General features: G+C 48.4%; 1 long non-coding RNA gene across 2 annotated transcripts in view; it reads right to left on the bottom strand.

Moving 5' to 3' along the window:
* Positions 1-9,806: 9,806 nt before the first annotated feature.
* The window catches only part of LOC308624893, an 89,833-nt gene continuing 72,312 nt past the window's right edge, over positions 9,807-27,327 (bottom strand). For both annotated transcript variants that reach the window (XR_014017012.1, XR_014017013.1), the window contains exons 4-5: positions 11,424-11,507; positions 9,807-10,743 (exon numbers count right to left, since the gene is read on the bottom strand). This is a non-coding gene — a long non-coding RNA (uncharacterized lncRNA). The remainder of the gene's footprint in view (positions 10,744-11,423; positions 11,508-27,327) is intronic.

Below are 27,327 nucleotides of genomic sequence, written 5' to 3'. Positions count from 1 at the left end.
TTCATCTGAGACTGTCTTGGTTTCCCCTTCATTCCTGAAGGATATTTTCACTGGGTTCAGGAATCTGGATTGATACTTCCCAGGGAGCTCTTCATCATATCGTTCCAAAGCTCCCATCCAGGCTGGCTTCTTCTCTCCACCTTCCAGAATCTTCTTACATTTGTTTTCTATTTAATGCCCAGGGTTTTTGGTTGTGCTTTGTAGGAGGAATAGGGAAAAGTCTGTCTACTCAATCTTCCTGGAAGCAGATGTCCCCCACACACATTTTAATTAGTGGTAGAATCTGGGTTCAAAGCCAGGCAGTGGAGGCTCAGAGCCCTTGGATGTAATCACTAGGTGGATTGCCCCAGACCACGTTATTCAGGTTGCTGCTCTCTGGGGACTGTCCCCCTACCTTGTTCTTCCTTACCACTGTGAAGTCCTCGGAGGTTCACAGGCCAAAATCTCTTCTCAAGAATGACAGTTTCAGGACTTCCCTGGCGGTCCAGTGGTTGAGACTCCACACTTCCACTGCAGTGGGTGCGGGTTCTATCACTGGTTGGGGAACTGAGATCCCACAGGATGCGCGGTACGGCCAAAAAAAGAAAGAGAATGACAGTTTCAAGTCCTGTTGGTCCAGCTCAGACATCTTTGGAGGAGGTAGACAGAGACCTCTCAGGGGTCTGAGCTCATGTTCTGTTAGACTGTGAGCCTCGTCATTTAAATATGCATGAGGCCCACTTACAGAAGACCAGATACTTGTTCTTTCTTTTCATTCATCAATTATTTAGTAAATGTAGGTTACCAGGAATACAAAATCATAAATGCCTTTTAAATTGTGCTCTAACTTTGTACCAGGCACTTTGCCTGGTACTTTACAGACTGGCCACATTTCTAATCTTCTCCGCCTCATGTCTTATTCTGGTCCCTGCTGGGGGAGGGGGAGGGTGTAGGCTTCCCTCAGTCTCATGAACATGCACACTGATGGTGCCCCACGTCAGGCCCCATACGCATTTCTCACTTCCTGTCCCCAGGTGCCTGGGGGACACCCACTCAGCACCCATTAAGATGAGAACTGGAAGTGTAGGGCAGCTAGCTCCCGTGGGGCAATTCTTGGTGGGGCACCTTCTGTCCTGTTTTTATTTCCCTTGGTCCTCTCTCTTCCTTCCTTTTTTTTTTTTTTTTTTCATTTTTTTGAGGTATGCGGGCCTCTCACTGTTGTGGCCTCTCCCATTGTGGAGCACAGGCTCTGGACGCGCAGGCTCAGCGGCCATGGCTCACGGGCCCAGCCACTCCGCGGTATGTGGGATCTTCCCGGACCGGGGCACAAACCCGCGTCCCCTGCATCGGCAGGCGGACTCTCAACCACTGCGCCACCAGGGAAGCCCCTCCCTCTTCCTTCCTGAATCACATTCCCAAATAAACTAGCCATCCATACATAAACCTTGGGGGGAACCCAAGTGAGGACACTGCGTACTGGAAATGGCCCTGGAAACAACCCCTCAGGCTCACATCTGGGAGCAATCAATCACCCCTGGAATTCAGCAGCATCACAGATCCTCTTAGCTTCACCTGTGGCCGATGGGGAGAAGGTACAGATGTACAGTGAGACCCTGAGCTATGCAGTAGCTGTGACACTGGACCAGCCTAGGGGTGATCATAATTATCAAGATTGTGGAATGGGCCGGCTTTTCTTAAGGGCTCAGGAAACCTTGAAAACAGCCAATAACAAGCCCAGATCAGCCAGATATCAACTCGAGGTGGAGTCATGCTGCTGAAACCACAGCAATGCGTCTGGGGGCGCTCCAAGGAGTTCCGGTTCTTTATGTCTTAGTGCAGAAAGAATTCAGCGAGAGGCAAAGTGAAAAATAAGAAGTGATTTATGAGAATAGGATGCCTGTGGGGTTTACAAGCAGGCAGGCAGGAGGTTGCCTTCCTGAGAACTTAGTGGGCTACAGTTTTATAATCAAAGGAAAAGTGGGGAGGGGGAGAAGACCACCTTCTTCCTCATTCTTTTTTTTTTTTTTTTTTTTTTTTTGCGGTACGCGGGCCTCTCACTGTTGTGGTCTCTCTTGTTGCGGAGCACAGGCTCCGGACGCGCAGGCTCAGCGGCCATGGCTCACAGGCCCAGCCGCTCCACGGCATGTGGGATCTTCCCGGACTGGGGCACGAACCCGTGTCCCCTGCATCAGCAGGTGGACTCTCAACCACTGCGCCACCAAGGAAGCCCTTCCTCATTCTTGAGTAGACGTCACGCTTCCATCATCAGTTCCTCCTCCACGTCAGGTGGGGGAGTTTTCTTGTCCCTCCATGGTCAAGCTGGGACTGTCATGGTGCAATGGAAATGAGTGAAAGGTGGCAACATATACTAAAATAGGTAAATCATCTCAGGTTTCAGTATAATGTCACCTTTTCCTTATATTTTTGATTTTAGTGTGCACAGAGAAGCATGTCCTAGGAATCATTAACTTACTGAGCTCATTGGGCAGGATGTGGGCCTCATGCCACCAGCGTTTTATTGTTTGGGGCCATGTCTCATGCTTCTGTTGCATGGTTTTGTCGCTAAGCAAGCCTGCTTGGTTTTGTGGTTAAGCAAACCTGCTTTCTTGAGTGATCATTAACTTATAGGGGTCTCCCATACTTTTTTTTCTACTTACAATTCCCTAGTGGGATTAACTATTCAATCACCTACTTTGTCCGTTTACTCTGTCCCTATCACTGACTCGGTGGCAGCATTAAGGATACTCCCCCTTACCTCCTGCAGCTGCCCAGTGGTGGAGTGTGCTGAAAAGCCAGCCTGGGATCTAATTCTGGGGTAGAAGGACTACGAAGAAAATGGAATGCATAGCTGCAGGGGGCCTCCTATGATAATCAGGGAACTCAGGGGCAAAGGGCTGGACACTGAGGCCCAGAATGAGGACAGTTGGATAACTGGCCTGAGAACACTGAACCCAGATTCCTCTAACCCTCCAGGTTGGCAGACACAGCCCTCTCCCCTCTTTTAGAAAGAGGAGCTCCCTTTTGCCTAGAGACCCTGCCAAGCCCTTTCCTGAGGCCCAGAAGTTGAGCCCCTTGAGCTCCCCATTGCCTGCAGTATGACATCAGGTCTCAGCCCAGCCCAAGCAGGAAAGTACCATTGCTGCTCTGGGTAGAGGCAGTTTTCACTCCAGAGGAGTTTCAAGACCCAGCTAAGAAGCAGGCCTGTGTGGGTTTTCACAAGTGAAGTATAAAGATGGGCAGGGAAGAATTCACTGACATGGGGGCACCCACCTGTCACCTGGCATTCAGCATCTGGTAAGGATACTTGGAGCCACCCTAACACTCTGCTGGGATGGCCTCCTTGAAGCTCAAACACAATGATGTTCTCTAACAAATACGGTGGAGATGCTGGAAATGCTTTGGCATAGTGCTGAGAAAGGGGCCAGAAGACTTGGGGGCAAGAAGCCTAACCGGGTTTATTATGTGAGATGGGTGAATGCATCCTTCACTGAGGCTGAACGTGAACACAGGGGGTGGAGGCAGGGGGCGGTTCAGTTAGGACGGAAGGAGAGTAAACCGGCATCTTTGAGAAATATGGGGGCAGCTGTCCTCTGCAGGCTACAGTCATCCTGAGGACTGCTTTCTAGGGCCATTCCTTTTTTTTTTTGGCTGTGTCACCATGCGGTTTGCGGGATCTTAGTTCCCTGAACAGGGATCAAAGCCGAGCCCTCAGCGGTGAAAGTGCAGAGTCCCAACCACTGGACCACCAGGGAATTCCCCACTAGGGCCATTTCTGGTACCCAATGTCTGTGCCTGGGTTCCCCCAAAGGTTTGTGTGTGGATGGTTTATTTGGAAATGTGATCCAAGAAGGAGTGAGGACCAAGAGAAATAAACACCGGACGGGAGGGAAACCAATACAAGGACCCCTTATCCTTCTGATAAGGGTGGGAGATGCTGCCCCGGAACCACAGTGTCCAGTATCGATGGAGATGACGGATTCCGGCCATGTGGCTGTGCCTCGTCTGCGAAGGCCAAGTTGATGAGTTTACCCAGATAGACAGCAAGGCCGAGTGCCAAGCTGGGGACGCCCTCATCAGCCTCTGCCTTGGGCTCCGCTCAGGGGGATCCCAGACTCAGGTGTGAACATGACCTCATGCCCCTTTACAGGTGAGGAAACACAAGCTCTGAGAAGTCACCTGATGGAGGGGTGCAGACAAGCCCCCTGGCCGCATTCTGACCTTTCTCACCCTGAGGTTTTGCAGGACAAGGCCAGGGGAGTAGCAGCCCAAGCAGGAAAGTACCATTGAGGGGATCCTCTCTCATCCCCTACCTATGTGGCTCCTCTGTGGTTTCAAATTCCACCGCTTGACAGACCTGTCACCTGTCATCGTGCAGAATCCATTATTATTATCAATAGCGGTAACGGATCATTAAACAACAAATGCACTAATCTCATTAAGTCATTTATTTAATTAACTTATTTTAATTCATGTAATTAGCTAATATGATAATGCTTTCTTTCATCCAAAGACAGCCTGCGGACTCTCCGAGCTCCCTGTATTATTAGTAATGGATTTTCATACGTTGAGAAGGAAGAAGTTTGGGGAGTTGCTCAAAGTCACAGAGTGGCCTGGTGGGGGGGTCATCTAGCCTATGGGGAAGCCCACGGCCCTTTATCTCCTTTTATCCCTCAATGTCAATTCCACCCATCCTTCAGGACTCGGCTTAGGGGTCACCTCCAGCAGGAAGCCGCCCACCCCACCCCACTGTCTCCTGGCTGGGTTAGATGGCTGTCTGTGCAGCATGTGTCACAACTGCAGGCTGATGCCCTCCCCGTTAGAATGCACATCCTTTCAGAGAAAGGGCTAGATTATCACAACAGCAACAACCACAAACACAGCAACTACCTTCCTTCACTGAGCACCTACTCTGTGCCAAGCATCTTCCCAAGCACATTGCAAAGACAGTCACTTCTTTTTTAATTTTATTGAAGTATAGTTGACTTACCATGTGTTAATTTCTGCTGTACAACAAAGTGACTCAACTATATGTATATATATTCTTTTTCATATACTTTTCCATTATGGTTTATCACAGGATATCGAATATAGTTCCCTGTGCTGTACAGTAGGACCTTGTTGTTTATCCGTTCTCTATGTAATAATTTGCATCTGCTAATCCCAAACTCCTAATCCAACCCTCCTCTACCCACTCTCCCTCTTGGCAGCCACAAGTCTATTCTCTGTATCTGTGAGTCTGCTTCTGTTTCATAAATATGCTCATTTGTGTCATATTTTAGATTTCAATTCCACATATATATAAGTGATATCATATGGTATTTGTCTTTCTCTGACTTACTTCACTTAGTATGATCATCTCTAGGTCCATCCATGTTGCTGCAAACAGCATTATTTCATTCTTTTTATGGCTGAGAAATATTCCATTGTATATATACACTACGTCTTCCTTATCCATTCATCTCTCGGCAGACATTAAGTTACTTCCATGTCTAAGCTATTGTAAACAGTGCTGCTATGAACATAGGGGTGCATGTACAAGATAGTCACCTTTGACCCTCACTCCAACCCTGAGAAGTGGAAATGGTTTCCTTTTTGGGTTTTTGTTTTTGGGTTTTTTGGTGTTTCTTGGAGGGGGGTTGGATTTAGGAAGAGGAAACTTAAGACAGTAAGAAAACTTGCCCAGGGACACCCCCTGGAACTGGGATTCAAGCTCATGTCCAGATGACCCCAAAGCCAGCTCCCTTAACTACCATGCTAGGCTGTCTTATTCATTCTGGAAGTCTCCACCTCTAGCATGAGGTCTATTTACTAAATGCTTGTATAATGAGTGAATGCCTCAAATTCTCCCTTGACAAATTTAGATCTCATAACAAGAGAAACACAAAGACCCCGTGGATGAAGGAGAAGTGACAATGACAGGTTTAGAGGAGTTCTGTTATTATGTTGATCATTTACGGTAATGTTGAAGGACATTAAAAATTTCAGTACTGTTGATGGGATTACATTTTATTCTTTTTTTTTTTTTTTTTTTTTTTTTTTCTGTACGCGGGCCTCTCACTGCTGTGGCCTCTCCCGTTGCGGAGCACAGGCTCCGGACACACAGGCTCCGCGGCCATGGCTCGCGGGCCCAGCCGCTCCGCGGCATGTGGGATCTTCCGGGATAGGGGCACGAACCCGTGTCCCCTGCATCGGCAGGCGGACTCTCAACCACTGCGCCACCAGGGAAGCCCTACATTTTATTCTAAGGCTTAAAACCACACACAAAAACAATAATTCTATTAGTTGTTGAAAACGGTAACAATCCCAGTGAATATGAATTTTATTGCTGTGGTAACTGTAAAGCCCAGAGATAATAAACAAAAAGTTCCTGCATGTTGTGGGGAGTATATTTTGTTGCCCATACTCCATCAGGTATCATAATTCCATTAATAGTTAAAAATTGTAATAATGCCCTTGACAATAATTTTTATTGCTATACCTATAAAACACAAAGATAAGAAATAATTTTGTCAACTGGAAAGTGGTGATAATAACTCAGTTGTATTAGTGAGAAGCCTGTGGCTTGGCTTCAGTGTGACTTGCATCTTGACTGGGGGGAGGAAGCTAACATCTAAAAGAGTCACTCAAAAGCTGTTTGGAATAGGTCCTTTCTTCCCTTTCTAGTGCCTTCATGGCAGGGAAAGAATGCACTCAGAAACAGGTTGATGGTGGTTCTGCCACTATCTTGTGATCTACCCTGGGACTCAGTCTTCCAATCTGTTAAATGGGACTATGTGGATTCTATTTTAGTTTAGACTGATATCTGGGGATACAGCCACACGTCATGTTGGCTCTGGCCACATGGGGCTTATGGTTTGGGAGGAAGACAGATATTAACACTATTCATACACATGATTTTTGTATCAGTGAGGAATCTGTCAAGAAAACAGAAGCCTCTCTGTGTATTCCAAGTATGAAGGGATTCAGGATAGGAAATCTGAGGTTTGCCTGATGCTGGAAGGCAGGGAGCCACCCCAAATGAGCTGGTTTTCAAGAGCTCACCCAGAGGCCACTGGGAAGCTCCCATGAGCCACCTCAGCCTGCAGCCTTGATGTAGGTGCCCCTCAAGAAGCCCACCTGGGCGCTGCTTCCAGCCTCATGTCTGCACACCTGTCGGCTGCAGTGCCTCTGGAGAACAATGGCTCTGTTTCTTTTCCACGGATCACATGTCCCCCAAGTGCCTTGTTGGCCAACTCTAACCCAGAACCATCCTGGGGAGGGGATTCTGGGAAATGGCAGCCCCAGCCTTCACTCCACACTGAAAGGGTGACAGTGAGCTGAGCTGGCCGCAGGCAACCCCATATAATAGGTAAATTATCACTTGATTAGAGCCTGGAAGGGCAAGCTCAAAGACCAGGAGGGATGTGTAAGGGGGGGGCCTGGGGGACTTTAGGGATTCTGGGAAGGCTTCCTGGAAGAAGTGTCATTTAAGTTGAAAACCAGAGGATGAGTAAGACTAGGTCGAGTGAAGGGAATGGTGACAGGCTGAAGAGGGGAGAGAATTAGGGAACAGAATTCCAGGCAGTGGGAAGAGCATGTGTCAAGTAGGGCTTTGCTTTCACTGGCAACCTCTGGGGAGCTTCTCCTGCAAGTCAGCAGCAGAGTCCCCATCAGTGGGCTGGGAGTGGGGTAGGGGGATGACACAGAGTCTTCTCGAATGCGATGATAGAGTTTGCTCATTCACCAAGTGTTATCCACAGACTTCACCATAGCACGTAATTTTTTTGATGAAAAGTTTTTCATGAATATAGCATCTCAGAGTGACTAGAACGCTGACTCACGTTTCACAACGTATATGCCTCGTTTAATTTATTTTTGACAGTGTTGTCATGTTTTTGACAATTAAATAATTTCCTTCCCCTGCTTAGGACTAAAGGGCACAGAGCCCTCCATGACTCCTCCCACCTAGACACACCTACCTTCTTCCACATAATCCAGGTCTTGGTTAGGAAAACATTGAAAAGACAAAACAAACAGGACCAGATATTTGGGGGTGATGTGGAGGGGGAGACGGGGAGAGCTTGAGTTCAGTTTTAAACATGTGGATTTCATGGTACGCTGGAGACATCCAAATGGAGGTGACAAGTGACCATTTCTGTATTGGTCTGGAACCCTGCAGAGAGGGCTGGCTACAGATAGAGATTTTGAAGACGTGGGATACAGGTGGTAACTGAAGGCATGACGGTGGACGGGAAGAGCAGAGCAGTTAGGAGGGAGCTTTGGGGAACATTGACACTTAACGCCAGATAAGGGACAAAGGACAAGTGTCCAGAGAAGTGGGAGGAGAGCCAAGACACTACTGCATCGAATAAGCCAACAGACATGGGCTTTTCAGGAAGAAGAGAGATAACGAAAAACATCCACACATTTAGCAGCGTGGAGAACACTGGCGACCATAGTGAGAGCGGCTTGTTGGGGGAACCCAGACCGGCGTGGACGGAGGAGGGAGGAGAAAGAGGACATATAGGCACCCGAGAGGAGGAGAGAGGCAGGGTGGCAGCTGGAGGGGAGCGTGGGGTCAAGGTTGAAGTGGAGGTGTTTGTTTTTCAAAACAGGGGTGGGATTTGAGCACATTTAAAAGATCCAAGAGAGCAAAGTGCAGGAGAGAAAAAAGGCAACCAAAGCAGAAGTGGGAACTAAGCTAAGGCAAGCAGGATGCGGGGCGCATTTCCAGCAGCATGGATGGACCTAAAGATGATCCTAAGTGAAGTAAGTCAGACAGAGAAAGACAAGCACCATATGATGTCACTTATATGTGGAATCTAACATACGACACAAACGAACTTATTTACAAAAGAGAAACAGAACCACAGACATAGAAAACAGAACTGTGACTGTCAAGGGGGAGGAGAGGTGGGGGAGGGATGGACTGGGAGTTTGGGGTTAGCAGGTGCAAACTAGTATATATAGAACGGATAAACAGCAAGGTCCTACCGTCCTATGATAAATTATAATGGAAACGAATATGAAAAAGCATGTGTATATACATATATAACTGAATCACTTTGCTGCACAGCAGAAATGAACACAAATTGTAAATCAACTATATTTCAATAAAATAAATTTTACAAAAAAGATGCAGGGCGCGAAGTTAAGGGGGCACTCACTCCTTAAAGTGCAGGGGCATTGCCCAGCCCTGAGAGCACGCACCTCCTTAATTTTGTACCCAAGGAGCCTGGCTGGCTTCACCCTGAACTGAAAGACCTTGGGGTCTTGGAACTGACAGGTTGTGGAGCACAGGGGTGACTCTGAATGCTGCTCCTTCCCAAAGGGGACGTTACCGTCAAACTTTTAGGACTTGAAAGATATGTAGAATCCATCTACTTCTACGGCTTTTCAGACTGTCCTTAGGTGGGAAATCTTCCTTCAATTTCATGCCGAAGCGTGATAAATAAATCAGGAAAAGCAGAAGGCTCCGGTGGAAACTGGGAGCCAGAAGCATTGAGCTACAGGTGCTGCAGCACCAGGGGGCACAGAAGCCTGGAGGCTCCACGGGTCACTTTGCAAACCTCTGGTGTAGTTCAAGTGAATTCATCTGTGAATTCACTGAAAATATCAGTCCAGTCTCCGAGGGCAGGAGGGAAGCCGAGTGGGGGAGCAGCGGGAAGCCCACGCAGTTGGGGAATCCTCTGTCAGTTGCAAAGGTGAACTTTGCTTTCACCTAACCTGGCACATTTAAATTCAATGTATTTATCTCTGCCCTGCCTTGTTCTGTTCCCCAGAGGTTTCAAGGTAGTGTACAGAGATACATGTGACACAACAAGATAAAAGCTAATGGTGTGTACAAGTAGATAACAAAATAGCAGAGGGGAGTGAATGGGAGAAAGGTTTGGATCTGAGGTGTGCTCACTGTCCCAGCCGCTGGCCGGAAAGGGGTCACAAACAGACAGACAGAGACAGAGAGAGGGAAAGAGAGCGATAGGAACATAGAGACAGACAGAGAGAAACAGAGACAGAGACAGACAGAAAAGGAGAGAGAAACAGACACAGAGAGACAGGCACAAAGAGAGAAAGAGAGAGAGAAGGAGAGGGAAGAGGTTGGGGGGGAGAGGAGAGGAGGTTAGAGTGAGGCTGAGATGCAGACCAGACAGGACACAATGGGACTCAGGAGCCTTTCAGATCCCAGCTCCGCTGCTCGGCCGTGCCGTCGTGGGCAGCTCCCTTACCATCCCTCGCCTCAGTTTCCTCATCTGGGAAGTGTGGGTAATAATCTTTGCTTCTCCTGGCCGTCCCCCATCCCACCCACTCCTGGGCTGTTGGTGGCACCAGGAGATGACAGATGTCAGCCTTTGGAGTTTGGAGGACGGGAGGGGTGCCGTGATGTTGATGACAGCAGTGATTTTTTCTACTCCACATAGCAGGCTTCACGTAGCTCCCCCATTTGGCTGGGCCCAGAATCCCAGGGCCCATCATCAGGCCTGGCAGGAGGACTAGTAAGATGGGGGGCTTTGTCTGGCTCTGGGGGAGCCCTCTTCCTCTTTTCACCAAGTGGAAAGGCCAATTCTGAGACGTTTTCTCTCCTCCACTCTGAAGTCTTCTCGGGACTCGGGAGGGGTTGACAAGGAGGTAACGGTAGAATAGAAACCCCGTGTGGCTGGCGTTTCTCTCCCTCTTCTCCGAGTGTGAAAAGCCCATAAAACAATTAGAGCCCATGTTGCCCTCCTGCCAGAGCAGGACCGGTGTTTGTGCTTTGTCAAGTGTAATCAGTGCAAGCTCCCCTTGCAGCTGTGGGAGAAGATAAGCAGCCCCATAAACCTGGGTCACCAGCAGGGCACAGTGGTGAAAAGATAAGGGGAGGAGAGGGCAGCACCCCACCCCATCCCAGAGAAAGTTTCCTGCTGGAATTCTGACCTGGCCAGCGGGCAACTTCTCTGATTCCACTGCGCGTGGCCCAGACTTGGGGAAAGTGGCTGGTGGGGGTGGAATCAGAGCTCAACCACTTTTCACCAACAACCAGGGGTGACAGTAAGCCTGGAGGCACGCGTACAGGAAGGCCATTTGTCAAATATCGAGTCATTTCTATTCTGAGCCCGCAACACTGCCCCTTGCCTCTGCCCTAGGACTACACACCATGCGGCCTCAGGGAGCCGCAGGGGTCCCCAGGACCCTGCCTAGCTACAGCCTGCATCAGTCCTGATTAGACAGTGCCAGGAACTGCCAGGGGTTAAACACTCTGAATATCTCCGCTGCCAACAACCCTGGTCTCGTAAGCATGAATATCTTGAAGAACGGCCCCTCCTGTATTTGAAAGCAGGAGGACCAGGGAGAGGACAGAGGGAGGGAATAGCCCTCAGTGCACTTGGGGACCGATGTGCCTGCCACCAAATGCTTTCTTTCATTTAACTCTAACCACAGTGAGGTGGCTCTACCCTTTGAGAGTAACATACAGGAAAAAAGTCACTCACCAAATTTCCACCAGTGTGTCCTCAGGAGAGACATTTTGGCAAAATCCTCAGGGTGATGGGTGAAGGCCCAAACTCTTGGTCATCCTGAAAAGGAAAGGAAATTGATCAGTGCCAGGTGTCAGGGCCTGGCAGTGACCTGGATGGTCTTATGGTTTGGGATAAACTTCGAGAACTGAGGACAGGTGGTCTGAGGCCAAGCCCCTTCCTGGGCGAGAGGGGAACTGGGTGGGGAGGCTGGTGAGCTAGCACTTTCTCTTCGTGATTCAAGATGCGTCCTCAGCAGTCACTTCTACCCTCTGGTTGTCAGTTTCCTCATCTGGAAAATGAGGGACTAGGATTTGATGACCTCAGTTCTACTCCTGTGATTCTATGTTTCTCATCCAACCACTAAATGAAAGGAATATCTATGGAGGAGGCAATTCCACCCAGCTGAGAGGTGGCAGGATGTGACTTGAAGAGCACATGATTAGGAGACAGACTCAGGCAGGGCTGCCATGTATGTTTGTTGAGGTCGTGCACTGCACAAACGTGCTCAGCTGAGGGAGTGAGGAGGTCTGCTGGAATACCGCCTGGGTTCAATTCATGAAGCAGTGCATCCTGGTACAGGGTTTCATCTGCCTGGAGGATGGACCTTCTTCTAATGTGCATAATGAGCTTCATAATGCCATGTGAGCTAGTGAAAGCCTTGAACCTGAGTTCTAATCCCAGTTTTGATAGTTTCTAGCTCTATGGCCTCAGGCAATTCAGAGAATTTGAACTTGAGTGTTGTCATCATAGAAATTGGGATTGTCCTTGTTTCCTGGCAGAAATAATGTGAGGCTGAACTGAGAATGTATCTCCAGTATCCAGCAGAGCACCTGACCCATAGCAGGTGGTCAGCTGAAAGTGTTTCCTTCTCACTTCTTCCCCTCCTGGGTTTCTCTTGGAGAATGTTCACTGGTGTTCTGATGTTAGAAATGACTTCCTTTAATGCAAATCAAAACTACAATGAGATACCACCTCATACCACCATCATTAAAGAGTCTACAAATGATAAATGCTGGAGAGGGTGTGGAGAAAGGGAACCCTCCTACACTGTTGGTGGAAATGTAAATTGGTGCAGCCACTATGGAGAACAGTATGGAGGTTCCTTAAAAAACTAAAAGTAAAGTTGCTATATGATCCAGCAATCCCACTCCTGGGCATATATCCAGAGAAAACTCTAATTTGAAAAGATACATGCACCCAATGTCCATAGCAGCACTATTTACAATAGCTAAGACATGGAAGGAACCTAAATGTTCACTGACAGATGAATGGATAAAGAAGATGTGATACACACACACACACACACACACACACAATGGAATACTACTCAATCATAAAGAAGAATGAAATAATGCCATTTGCAACAATATGGATGGACCTACAGATTATCATACTAAGTGAAGTAAGTCAGACAGAGAAAGGCAAATTATGATATCACTTAAGTGTGGAATCTAAAAAGATGATACAAATGAACTTATTTACAAAATAGAAACAGACTCACAGACTTCGACAACAACATGGTTACCAACGGGGAAAGGTCGGGGGAGGGATAAATTAGGAGTTTGGGATTAGCAGACACAAACTACTATATATAAAACAGATAAACAACAAGGTCCTACTGTATAGCACAGGGAACTAGATTCAATATCCTGTGATAAACCATAATGGAAAAGAATATGAAAAAGATACATATCTATATAATTGAGTCACTTTGCTGTACACCAGAAATTAACACAACATCGTAAATCAACTATACATCAATTAAAAAAAAGGTAAAGTTTGGCCAAAGGTTTGGTCAGCTGACTGCTCAGTCTCTCCTGACCCCAGAACTGGAGGGTCGGTGGGTCCAGGCTCCCAGCAGCTGAGAAGAAAAAGCACAGCGGGATTCCCACAGTCCTTGCCTTTGCTGTCACCTGCATGACACTGGGCGAGTCCCCTCACCTCCATAAGCCTCGGTTTCCTCATCTGTAAAGTGGGAGTGGTACTGACTCAGAGTTTACGGGAGGGGTTTGATGAGATGATGCACAGTCTGGGACAGCACATGGTGGATGGCATCACACTGGCACATTTCAACCATCAAACATCTCCATCCAGGACCCCCAAATCACAGCCAATGACCTGGGGAGACCAGCAGGGCTGGAGCCGCCTGGAATGAATTACTGTGGCTGCCGTAATTGGGCCTTTGAAAGCCATTTGCCTCATTTTCCCCCCATCTCCCAAGAGGTGGTGAGGCTGAATGCAGCAGTCAGGATGTGCAGAAAACCCAAAACGGAATTGTTTAGGAGACAGGCCGGGCCAGCTAATTAAAATGGGTGCTTCTGTACACAGGGTCTCTCCCGCGAGGCCTGGAATTCTGGGAATCAACACAACCATCAGCAAACAGTCGCTCTACTAGGCACTGGGACTGGAGGAATAATGAGTCACAACCCTGCCTCCAGAGGCCCCATGCGCGAGGCCCTCGCTCTACTGGGGAAGAAGGCGAGCAGGTAAACAAAACACCATAGCCCACAGCAATAGGTGTCACGAGAGTGGGGATGCCAGGGTCTATGGCGGTGCCGAGGGAGCTCACGGAGACACAAGGGGTCACCTGGGCCACGTACTGAAGGGTGAGTAAGAGTGATACCCAGCAGGACTCTGTGGGGCACCTGGACACAAAAGCCTTTCTGTGTCCCCCATTTCCTGATTACAGGAAACAGGCTTCATTCAGCTTCCACGTCTTTCCCTGAGTTCCAACCGGCAGGTTCAAACAGATGCTAAGTAGGAAAGGGAGGGGATGTGGACACAAGAGAGGAGCAGTCAAGAAACAATAGTGCAAGTCCAGGCTCTAGGAGGTCTGTGTCTTTATTCCCGTCTTACCCCAAGGTTCTTCATATGGGGAGGGGGAAGGGTGAGCTGGGACGAAGTGAGAGAGTGGCGTGGACATATATACACTACCGAATGTAAAACAGATAGCTAGTGGGAAGCAGCTGCATAGCACAGGGAGATCAGCTCGGTGCTTTTAGACCACCTAGAGGGGTGGGATAGGGAGGGTGGGAGGGAGGGAGATGCAAGAGGGAAGAGATATGGGGACACATGTATATGTATAACTGATTCACTTTGTTACAAAGTAGAAACTAACACGCCATTGTAAAGCAATTATACTCCAATAAAGATGTTAAAAAAAAAAAAAAGAAAGAAAGAAACAATAGTGCAGCCTTGGGGCATGGTCCTGATTCTCCCTCAAGGGATACGCATAACCATATCTTTGAGCTGATTTGCAGATACTGAAACCCCCACCAGGTGGGAGAAGTTACCTGCATGCTGCCCACAAGCACAGGAGACCCCAGACCAGCTGGAACCAGGTTGATGACGCCGACTCCCAAGTACCTCACCACCAACCAATCGGAAGAATGCCCTAGAGCTGATCACGCCCTCTTTGAACCATGACTATAGAACTTCTCAGGACCCTCTCCAGGTCAGGACACACAGTTTTGAGGGCATTAGCCCGCTGTGGCCCCCTTTGCCTTGCAAAGCAATAAAGCTATTCTTTCCTACTTCACCCAAAACTCTGTTTCTGAGATTTAATTCGGTGTCAGGGTACAGAGGCCAGATTCAGCTTCAAGAGTCCACCAGGAGGGGAACAGGCATTCCAAGCAGAGGAACGTGCCCAAACCAGGTCCCAGAGAGGAAGGCGAGGAGAGAGAAAATGAGCCCCCTCGGTTCTCCCACAAGGAGGGCTCCCCACGGCCACTGGCATCACAAGATGACCAGGCCAGAGTCAACTCAAGGCCCTTGCCTGGGACAGCAGCCTACTGGTCACCTGACCATCCAGTTGGCTCCAGGCATTTTATACCAGACATCGGGCATCACCCAGCTCGACCCCCTCACTTTGGAGATATATGCTCCCCACCTGCCAACCACCCTGCCTTCCTTCCAGGTGAGCCCAAGGGAGACCTCCTCCTGTGAGGCCTTCCCTAAGTCCGCCGGCAGACAAGCTCAAACCTCTATTACGGATTACCTATCTGCTTCTACACCCAACTTGTGAGCTCCTTGAGAGCAGGGGCTGTGCCACCTGTGTGCATTCATCGCAGCAGGATGTAGAGGACCAGGAAGGTAAACAATTAACAGCCAGGATAACAGTAACGACTAACAGTTATTGAACATCTACTAGTGCCAGATATTAGGCTTAAGGCCAGGCTCTAAGTGTCCTCATCACCTTCATTAGTTCACTGAATCCTCAACTTATGGTTACCAGGGGGGATGGGAGTGGGGGAGGGATAGGGAGTTTGGGATTGACATGTACACACTGCTATATTTAAAACAGATAACCAACAAGGACCTTCTGTATAGTGCAGGGAACTCTGCTCAATATTATGTAACAACCTAAATGGGAAAAGAATTTGAAAAAGAATAGATACACATATATGTATAACTGAATCACTTAGCTGTACATCTGAAACTAACACAACACTGTTAATCAACTATACTCCAATATAAAATAAAAAGTTAAAAAAAAAAGCCCCTATGAGGTAGTGCTACTATTGTCCCCATTTTACAGATGAAGGAACTGAGGCTCAGAGAGAGGAGATGGATTACCCGAGGTTAGACAGCTAGTATATGTCAGGGCCGGGACTCAAACTGTCTGACCCCAAAGCCTGGGTCTTCACCAGTGAGTATCTTTGATATGTGATATGTGATAAATTTGAATTGGATTGGATTGGACCAGATTAACTGGGTTAGTGCCATAATGAAAAGAGGGAGCAAAGTGGCATGAGAATGTGAAAGAAAAAACTACAGGACGTGACATCTGGAGGAGGAGGAGGGTTGCTGGGAAGATTCTTCTGTAAAGAGGGAATTACAGGAGCCTAAGGTCAGAAACCACTGCCTGGGAGTTTTATTAGTTAATACTCAGCCCGGGGCTCAGCACCAGGTAATTGCTCATTCAATTTAAATTGAACTGGAATTAAAAGATCATCCTAGTAGCTACAGAGGCAATTGCACAGGGAGAGTAGCAGGAGAAAAGCCTGGAAAGGCTCATTGGGCCAGCTCAGGAAGGGCCTGAAATGCCAGGCTACGGCCTTGACTTTAATCTGAGAGCAGGAAGAAAGCCATCAGAGGCTTCTGAGAAAAGATGCTCTTTGGGAAAGGAGGACACTTCCAGTATCCGAGCTGGCTCACGGGGAATGGGAAGCCCACTCCTAAGGAGAGGGAGTCTGGGCAGAGAGCACCCGCATACGGGGGACCTGCTGCTCATCTGGGAAATACTAGACTGAGACCTAGCTGGACCACACTGTGTCCTGGGCAGGATCAGGTCCACTCCCAACATTTGTGGGGAGATGAGATGGAGGCCCACGTGACGTGCGCAGTACTGCCCTGAGACGGGCCCAGGCCCGGGGGCCCCACATTTAGCATGCCTTCTCGAAAGTTCTAATCCTCCTCCAGGGCCTCTGACCAGCAACAGCCAGCAATGCCAGCCTGGAGTGATGCTCCAAGTGCAGGCTGGGTCCTACGTGGACCACAGTTCCCACTTCTCCCCTTTGTGGCGCTCTCTGACCCACTCCCTCCCACCCCCAGCCCCCTTCTCTGGCCCATGACCCAACGCCGGTTCCAGGAAGGGGGCTGAGCAAGCAAATGGTCCCCACTGGTCGGCGTGGTACTTCTTCCCTGAGATTATTTGGGACTGGGCCACAGAATGAGGCTGGCATACTGATTTGGCGTGGCTCAGGGTTGTTCACGTAAACAGGGACCTGCAAATATTGGCCCCAGCTCCCATATAGCCTAGAAGCAGCCATAACCATACATCTAAATATTTAAAAATTATCACTCAAACTACATACTATTACATAACATATGTTCTATCCCCCTGCCTTGACAAGTAGATCTTCATCGCAATGAAAAGTGGGGAAACCGAGGCTAGCGCTGTCAAACAGCCGATCTAGGGTTTGACCCCAATCAGTCTGTCTGCAGGCCCAGGCTTTGTCCCCTACACGAGGCTGCTTCTACTGCCTCACCAATGGTCCCCTCTTCAAGCATCCTTTAATTTACAGTGGATGCTCTCCTCCATCTCATTTAAATATGAATGGACCTTTATCCCAAAGATATTGTGGGCCTCTTACCCAACCCCTGGCAAATAGGGTCCTCTTTTTAGAGAAAGAAAAGAAAGAGGCAGGTTTCCGAAGGAGCAAAATCATTTGAAACCCATGCCAACTGTCTTGTTTCCAGCCCACTCCCTCACTCTTCCTTCTATGATCTCTGCATTACAGAGAAGAACGTGGGAATCACACTTTACAGAACCTCCTGGCCTGTATGACTCTGGGGTACAGCCTGCCACTGAAAGGAGCTGGAATGAGATTTGGAAGGCGGAAGAGAAGGGGAAGCATCATTCTCAAGAAGTAGCAGATCTTGAGAACCACTGGCTTCACTGCGACCAACCAAGGTGGTTGGGAGGAGGTTCTAGAGATCCCCAGGCATTGCAGCTGTTTCTTGGCAGACTTTTGAGAACCACCTGCTTCAGTGCTTCAGGCCAGGTCAACATCCCTGGATTTGGGGAGCAGTTCCTCTGACCTCTGTCCCCTCCACTTTTCCAACTGTTACGTAGGCCCCTGCTTCTCTAGTAAACCTTCCTGCTTGGGACGCATAGAGAGGCTTCCATTTTCCTGACCAAACTAAGGCCGATATAAAAGTCAATGCCATAAGAGAACATTGACTTTTGAGTAGACTACTGATTTATGAAAAGTGTCGAAATTTTAGAACGAGATTTCTTTTGGTTCCATTAATTTCCCAGAAGGGCCATGATCCAGAAATGAGCTGAATTTGTAACTCATGTCAAAAAAGAAGCTGAGCTTTGGGGACAGACTTACAAGGGGCCCTGACAGGTGGGCCAGTGGTGGTCCACAATTGTGCTTCCTCTCACCAGAACCGTCTCCAGACCATTTTGTCCTTGGAATCCCATTTGGGGGGCGAGGGGCGGGGGGGCAGTGGAGAGAAACACAACACAGCTCCTCTTCAGAGAAGGTAGCAGAGGGGAGGGCAGTGATGAAGGCAGGGAAAGAAAAGGAGACTTGTCCTGACCGGACAGCTGACCTCCCTGGCTCTCATGCTGGTTTGACCCGGGAGGCCCTGACAATAGACTGTGCCTTGTACAAACATCCACTCCTTCCATCCCTAGTAGGTATGGCAGGCCAGAAAATGGCCCCCCAAAAATATCCACATCAAAAGTGTTAACTTATCTGGAAAAAGGATCTTTGCAGATAGTACTAAGGATCTTGAGAAGAAGAATTTACCCTGGATTATCCTGGTGGGTCCTAAATCCAATGACAAGTGTCCTTATTAGAGACAGGCAGAGCGCCAGCTTCACAGCACCAAGGACCGAGAGCTGGGAGGCACTGGAGGAGGTTACATCATCTGATTAGATGGTTGGAAGGCTGTCACTAGGTGAGAAGGGACAGTGGCATCTACTGAGTAGCTGGCCCTTCCCAGCAAGCATGGCCTTTCCTCTCGACAGGCTGTGAACCCAGTGGATCAGCTTCGCTCAAAGGCAGGGGAGCAAGACACGTGGGAACTGAGGTGACCCAGGTCACTGACATGCATGGGTCCGCTCTGGACTCATCCTCCTTAGGTTGGGTTCACTAGAAACCGACTCTGAAATGGAGATGTGTCGGCAGGCTGTTTCTTGGCGGGGGTGGGGTAGGCGGGGACCTTCTCAGCACCTCTGAGGAAGCACAGGTTGCAGGACTGGGCAGAGGGAAAAGTTGGGCTCAGACGCAGTGACTGCAGAAGCTCAGCTGCTCCTACGAACTGCTCCAGAGCTGGGATGGCCTTTCAAAGTTGTCCCGAATTATATTCCTCAAGGGACCAGTCACTGCATACAGGTAGCTCCTGGCAGGGGGCTGGGAGATTATCTAGGACAAAGTCAATCTCTTCAACCGAGCGCAATGCCTAGAAAGGGACTCAGCCGTGAGCCACCAGCAGCCTCCGATTCCAGCAACTGAGGGAAAGAAATGGGTGCTCCAGCCTGAGAGCTGCGTGGCAAACCACAGGACCACCGCATACCCTCCTCACCACCAATATTTGATAGAAAATGATGTCTAAAGGATTAGTAAGAAGCCACAATAAGAATATTATGGATGTTTTGCTCATGGGATGAATATCCCTGGGATTTAATAAGATACCAGAGTTGGAATGAGCCTTAGAGTTCATTTGGTCCAGGGGTGATAATCGAGTAGCATTTATACTCTCCCAGTCTGGGCCATGGCAGACATCACTAATCAATCATAGCCTCTGTCTTTGAAGAGCCCGATGGATGTGGCCTTCACGTGCTTCTCAGCAAGACATTCAGGCAGCCAGGACCAATCAAATAATGTTGACCTGAAGGATGGAACCTACTCTCCACATTTTCTGAGAAGGTGCTGCACAGAGGAGTGGCTAACTCTCCAGCGCATAGCATCTAGAGGCAGAACTGGGTGGGAACCAGTGGGGCGTCTCACCCCAGGGCTCCTTCCAGCGGTGCCCGTCTCATAGAGCATCTGCCAAGACAGCAGCGCTGCCTGGTGCACAATAGGCACCCAGCCCCCTCTCCTTGTTGAATCCCTGTCTCAGGAAGCCAGACCACAGCCTCAGAGTCAAGGTCTCACACTCCCTCCCCCGACAGCCCTGTCAGGGCTGAGGGGACAGGTTTGCACCAGTGCTGATTTCTATCATCCTCTCAGCGGGTTAGCAAGGGCTTAGAGTAATCTGCGCCCCGGCACCAGGAGGCCTTCATTAAGCATTACGGGATAATCCTGATTGTATCAAGGACTCTTCCCCTAACTTGGGAGAAAAGAAATTCACATGCTCAAAAACGGGAGGGAGAGAACCCCCGAAAACGTTGTCATCATTATGCTGCTATTTTTAATCCTGCATGACAGCTGGAGATGGCAGCCAGATGTGGGGCTCAGCGACCCCCTCGCAGAACGCCAGGGCCGGGAGGAGGCTGGAGAGTGGGGAGGACAGCCACTCGGTGCTACGAATGGGGCGTCCCAGAGCCGACAAGTGACATGGCCAAGGACACCCACCGAGCCCCCCACCCAACCTGGGATCCGTGACATGCGGGCCAGGGCTTTTGCTATCACACTCTAATGCCTCGTAACCCGGTCTGCAGCAGGACACCGGTGACCAGGTGATGGCACCAGCTGGTTTGCCCCTGCGGGTCTGGCTCCCAGCCGTGGAGCGGGCGCTAGGAGCTCTGTCTCCCCCTGGTGGCCGGATCAGAGATGTGCCCCGAATGACGCTGTCCATTGTCAGCTGGAAGAGGGCAGCCAAGAGGGGGAAGGAGATGCCCCCCACCCACTCCCTGCAGCCCGAGTCACCGTCAATTTTCTCATTAGAGTCTCTTGGTCCAGTTTTCACCTCCTTAAGAGTAACAAACGTGACCTCAAACACCATAATGGGGGCTTCCCTGGTGGCGCAGTGGTTGAGAGTCCGCCTGCCGATGCAGGGGACACCGGTGCGTGCCCCGGTCCGGGAGGATCCCACATGCCGCGGAGTGGCTGGGCCCGTGAGCCGTGGCCACTGAGACTGCGCGTCCGGAGCCTGTGCTCCGCAAAGGGAGAGGCCACAACAGTGAGAGGCCCGCGTACCGCAAAAAACAAAACAAAACAAAACCCCAAAAAAACCCAAAAAACACCATTATGGGCTGACTTATGTCCCTACAAAGATTCACATACTGAAGCCCTAAGCCCCAGTAATTCAGCATGTGACTGTACTTGGAGATAGTGCCTTTACAGAGGTGACTAAGTTAAAAATGAGGTCATTGGGATGGGCCTAATCCAATCCGACTGGTGTCCTTATAAGAATAGGAGATTAGGGCACAGACATGCACAGAGGGAGAACCATGTGAGGACACGGGGAGAAGATGGTCTTCTGCAAGCCAAGGAGAGAGGCCTCGGGACAAGCTTGCTGACACCATGATCTCAGACTTCCAGCCTCCAGAACTGTAAGTCAATACGTTTCTGCTGTTGAGGCCACCCAGTCTATGGTCCTTTGTGACAGCAGCCCAGGCAGACGAGTACAGACCCCCACCCTCCTTCCTCCCCTGGCCCCCCATGGCTCCCCCTACCCGAGTCTCTCCCCTTCTCCATCTCTGAAGATAAACCCTTGGTCATTCATTCTACAAATGTTTCCCAAGCATGACATGAACTAGTCCCTGGAGAGAGAGAAATGAATAAGAACTTTAATTCATCCAACAAATATTCACTGAGCAGCTATTAAGTACCAGGTTCTGTTCCAGGCATTGGGATATGATGATACACAAGAAAGGAATGATCCTGCATTCAAGGTGCAGCCAGCCTGGTGGGGGAGACTGACATGCAAACCTCTAACACAGCTTCCACCAAGTTCTAGGTGCAAATTCAATATGCAGTTTGCACTGGGTGCCCAGCTGCTCAGAGGAAGCAGTAACAAACTCCCAGGAGAGTGGAGAGGAAAGGGCCCAGGAAGCCAGGAGGGAGAGGTGATGCTTGCTTGTGCTAAGCCTTGCAGGATGAGGAGGAATTCGCTCTCCTTCTCATTCTCCAGAAACGTGTCCATCCCCCAGCAGTGCTTGGTGGATATTTGCTGGCCACGTGAGCAAAGAAATTAAAGGACGCAAGTCTCGACGGATGGAGAGAAGGGGGAACAGAGGCAAGGGATGGGCAGGCAGTGGCAGAAAGAAGGCAAAGAAAAAACACTTGCCCCAGAGCTGCTAGCCCTCCCCAAGCTGACATCTGTTCAGATCTGAAAGTTAGTTATGGTATTTGGATGCTTTATTTTCCATCCTGCTTAATAATTACAACAGAACCCAAAGTGTGAGATAACACTGCATCACTATAAAAGGAGATTTAATTATTCTCCCAACTCGTGAGAATTAACGGGCTTCGGAGAAAACCCACGCTTTCATGTAGCGATTTGGCCAAGCAGGTGTCTCCCTCCTAATTCCTCCAGTCCCTCGGAGGCAGGGTGCAAAGGGGCAGAGATGGTGACTTCTCCCCCATGCCCGCAGGTGTGAGCACGCCGGGGCACAGCTACACGGGGCCACAAGCCCATGAAAGCATCTGGCTATTCCTCCTGGGTTGGGCGCATTCCCAGGAGTCAGGACTGTGAATTTATTCATTCAGCAGAGATTTATGCAGTGCCTACTGTGTGCCAGGCATCGATTGTCCTAGGTCTTGGGGAGACAAGGTGAGCAAAGCAGGCGAGATCCCTTCTGAAACACTGATTACACTCTAGCCAGGGAGACTAGACTCGTAGACAAGCAGAATATCAGACAGTGAGGATGCTGTGCAGAGAATTTAAATCAGAGGTTGTCCCAAGAAAGGGGCTAGATGGCCACTTGGACCTGGTGGGCTGAGACAGACTCTCTTAGCAAGTGACATTGAAATTGAGGGTCTGAATGAGAAAAGAAAGAGGTAGCCACCCCAAAGTGGGCTCAGGGAAGAGCAAATGCAAAGAACCCAGGGTGGGAGTGAGGGACAGACAGCAAGAAGGGGTGGAGGGAATGAGAGCGAGCAGGATGCGCTGAGGGGGCAACACGGCGGCGGAGGAACCTTGTAGATCAGAGTAAGGAACTGGATTTCATCTTAAGGCCAAAGGGAGACTACTGAAGGGTTTTAAGGGGTGGGCGGGATCATAAACTATTTTTGATTTTTTTTCTTTTCTTTTTTTTTTTTTTTTGCGGTATGCGGGCCTCTCACTGTTGTGGCCTCTCCCGTTGCGGAGCACAGGCTCCGGACGCGCAGGCTCAGCGGCCATGGCTCACGGGCCCAGCCGCTCCACGGCATGTGGGATCTTCCCAGACCGGGGCACGAACCCGTGTCCCCTGCATCGGCAGGCGGACTCTCAACCACTGCGCCACCAGGGAAGCCCTATTTTTGATTTTTTTAACATTTATCTTATTGAAGTATAGTTGATTTACAATGTTGTGTTAATTCCTGCTGTACAGGAAAGTGATTCAGTTATACATATATGTCCATTCTTTTTCATATTCTTTTCCATGATGGTTTATCACAAGATATTGAATATTAGTTCCCTGTGCTATACAAGTAGGACCTGGTTGTTTATCCATTCTCTATATAATAGTTTGCATCTTATTTTTGATTTTACAACATCACTCTGGCTGCTGTGTAGAGACTGGATTGTGAGATGATGGAAGATGGGGAACAGTGAAGGGGCCTCCGCAGCCGGGATGACATTGGTACGACAGTGTCTGTCCTGCCCCTCCAAATTCCTCCTTGTCTCTTAATGCCCCTCACCCCCAGTCACATCTCACTTTGTACAGGGCTCTGCAGCTGAGAAGGTACCTTCACTTGATAATGACCTGGGATTGTGATCCTCACAACAAGCACAAGAGACAGTACTGTCATCCCCACCTCAGAGATGAGGAGACCAGAGCTCAGAGAGGTTGAGTGACCTGTCTGCCAGAGCTAGTTAGTGGCAGAGCCAGGGACTGGGAGAATATCACGCCCTGACGAGAAAGATGGTAAACACACACACAACACACACATACACACACACACACACACACACACACACAGCTTTGAGAGAGTGACATCTAGACCCACAATGCCCAGTGACAAGTTTTTTGGACAGAACGCCGGGACTTTTACAGCCTGATGACCTTCCTGCCCACATCCTTCAAAGAAGTCCCCAATGTGACTAGACATTCATTCCAACGAGGCGCTTGGTGTTTAGGGCATTACGGGGGCCAGTGCGGAGGGACAGATGGGTGTCGCCTTTGGAGCCAAGGTCCTCAAATGGGACTCCAACTTATCTGCTTCCCAGATGGGCCACCTGGACCCTCTGTCTCCGCAACGACACATGGAATTAACCCAGCTTTGAGGGTGGCTATAGAGCCTGGGGCACTTTCTCTGAATCGTCTACATGGGGGAAATCTTTCTCCTTAGGGCTAGTTTGGATATCTTGAAACATCCCAAGATTGCTGGGAGTTGGGGGACACGTGGGTGCGGACGGTGGGGACACTCTGAAGCCTGAGACATTTGTTCGTTTGCAGCCCAGAGCCTGGCTGGCTCTGTTTCTGCTCGGCTCAGCCTGGCAATCCCGCAGCTCCATTCTGGCCTCAGCCCAGGCAACACCCCCACCTAGTGGTGATGCTCCCCTCTCTCCAGGATAGCAAAGAGCCTGGGGAGACAACGAGGCTTCGCATAGGAATCGCCGGGGCAGATTCAGACTCAGCAGGTTGGGGACGGGGTCTGAGACTCTGAATTTCTAAGGCACTCCCAGGAGAGGCTGGTACTGATGGTCCTCAGACCCCACTTCGAGTGGCAGGGAAAATGGCATTCCTGAGCGGTGCCGACCAGAGGCAAACGTGCAGGGGCTTATCCACGAGGCTTGTAGGTTGTCCATGGCCCCAGTGGGCACATGCCGGTGGTCGGAATGGAAGAAATGGAGTGGGACTGGGTCACACATAAGGAAACACTTTCTGGTGTTACCCCAAAGCACTCACACATAGAGAGTGTCCACAAGCACCGGACCACAGGACCAGGTGCTGGGAATGCCAAGACAAGGGCTCACAGCCTGCAGTCCAGCTGATTTCTTCACAATCTTAGGAAGAGTGAAAATTTCCAGAGAGCCCAGCAGAGGGCAGGAGAGGGATGGTGTTGCAGAAAGGGCACTAGATTCAGCGTTCAAAGACCAACATTTAATGGTGAGTGTTATCATAGTAGGGTACATTAACACCCCACTTTCACCAATGGACAGATCATCCAAAATGAAAATAAATAAGGAAATACAAGCTTTAAATGACACATTAAACAAGATGGACTTAATTGATATTTATAGGACATTCCATCCAAAAACAACAGAATACACTTTCTTCTCAAGTGCTCATGGAACATTCTCCAAGGTAGATCATATCTTGGGTCACAAATCAAGCCTTGGTAAATTTAAGAAAGTTGAAATCGTATCAAGTATCTTTTGCGACCACAATGCTATGAGACTAGATATCAATTACAGGAAAAAATCTGTAAAAACTACAAACACGTGGAGGCTAAACAATACACTACTAAATAACCAAGAGATCACTAAAGAGATCAAAGAGGAAATTAAAAAATACCTAGAAACAAATGACAATGAAAACACAACGACCCAAAACCTATCGGATGCAGCAAAAGCAGTTATAAGAGGGAGGTTTATAGCAATACAATCCTACCTTAAGAAACAAGAAACAACTCAAATAAACAACCTAACATTACACCTAAAGCAATTAAAGAAAGAAGAACAAAAAACCCCCAAAGTTAGCAGAAGGAAAGAAATCATAAAGATCAGAGCAGAAATAAATGAAAAAGAAATGAAGGAAACAATAGCAGAGATCAATAAAACTAAAAGCTGGGTCTTTGAGAAGATAAGCAAAATTGATAAACCATTAGCCAGACTCATAAAGAAAAAAGGGGAGAAGACTCAAATCAATAGAATTAGAAATGAAAAAGGAGAAGTAACAACTGACACTGCAGAAATACAAAGGATCATGAGAGATTACTACAAGCAACTATATGCCAATAAAATGGACAACCTGGAAGAAATGGACAAATTCTTAGAAAAGCACAATCTTCCGAGACTGAACCAGGAAGAAATAGAAAATATAAACAGACCAATCACAAGCACTGAAATTGAGACTGTGAGTAAAAATCTTCCAACAAACAAAAGCCCAGGACCAGATGGCTTCACAGGCGAATTCTACCAAACATTTAGAGAAGAGCTAACACCTATCCTTCTCAAACTCTTCCAAAATATAGCAGAGGGAGGAACACTCCCAAACTCATTCTACAAGGCCACCATCACCCTGATACCAAAACCAGACAAAGATGTTTCCAAAAAAGAAAACTACAGGCCAATATCACTGATGAGCATACATGCAAAAATCCTCAAAACAATACTAGCAAACAGAATCCAACAGCACATTAAAAGGATCATACACCATGATCAAGTGGGGCTTATCCCAGGAATGCAAGGATTCTTCAATATATGCAAATCAATCAATGTGATAAACCATATTAACAAATTGAAGGAGAAAAACCATAAGATCACCTCAATAGATGCAGAAAAAACTTTTGACAAAATTCAACACCCATTTATGATAAAAACCCTCCAGAAAACAGGCATAGAGGGAACTTACCTCAACATAATAAAGCCCATATATGACAAACCCACAGCCAATGTTGTTCTCAATGGTGAAAAACTGAAACCACTTCCTCTAAGAATAGGAACAAGACAAGACTGTCCACTCTCACCACTATTATTCAACATAGTTTTGGAAGTTTTAGCCATAGCAATCAGGGAAGAAAAAGAAATAAAAGGAATCCAAATCGGAAAAGAAGAAGTAAAACTGTCACTGTTTGCAGATGACATAATACTATACATAGAGAATCCTAAAGATGCTACCAGAAAACTACTAGAGCTAATCAATGAATTTGGTAAAGTAGCAGGATACAAAATTAATGCACAGAAATCTCTGGCATTCCTATACACTAATGATGAAAAATCTGAAAGAGAAATTAAGGCAACACTCCCATTTACCATTGCAACAAAAAGAATAAAATACCTAGGAATAAACCTACCTAAGGAGATGAAAGACCTGTATGCAGAAAACTATAAGACACTGAAGAAAGAAATTAAGGATGATACAAGCAGATGGAGAGATATACCATCTTCTTGGATTGGAAGAATCAACATTGTGAACATGACTATACTACCCAAAGCAATCTACAGATTCAGTGCAATCCCTATCAAACTACCAATGGCATTTTTCACAGAACTAGAACAAAAAATTTCACAATTTGTATGGAAACACAAAAGACCCCAAATAACTAAAGCAATCCTGAGAAAGAAAAATGGATTTGTAGGAAACAGGCTCCCCGACTTCAGACTA

This window comes from Mesoplodon bidens (assembly GCF_964165515.1).
Source record: "Mesoplodon bidens genome assembly, chromosome: 11".
NCBI lineage: Eukaryota > Metazoa > Chordata > Mammalia > Artiodactyla > Ziphiidae > Mesoplodon > Mesoplodon bidens.
The sequence above is the reverse complement of the archived record's forward strand: the minus strand, read 5'-3'. Positions and strand labels throughout refer to the sequence as shown.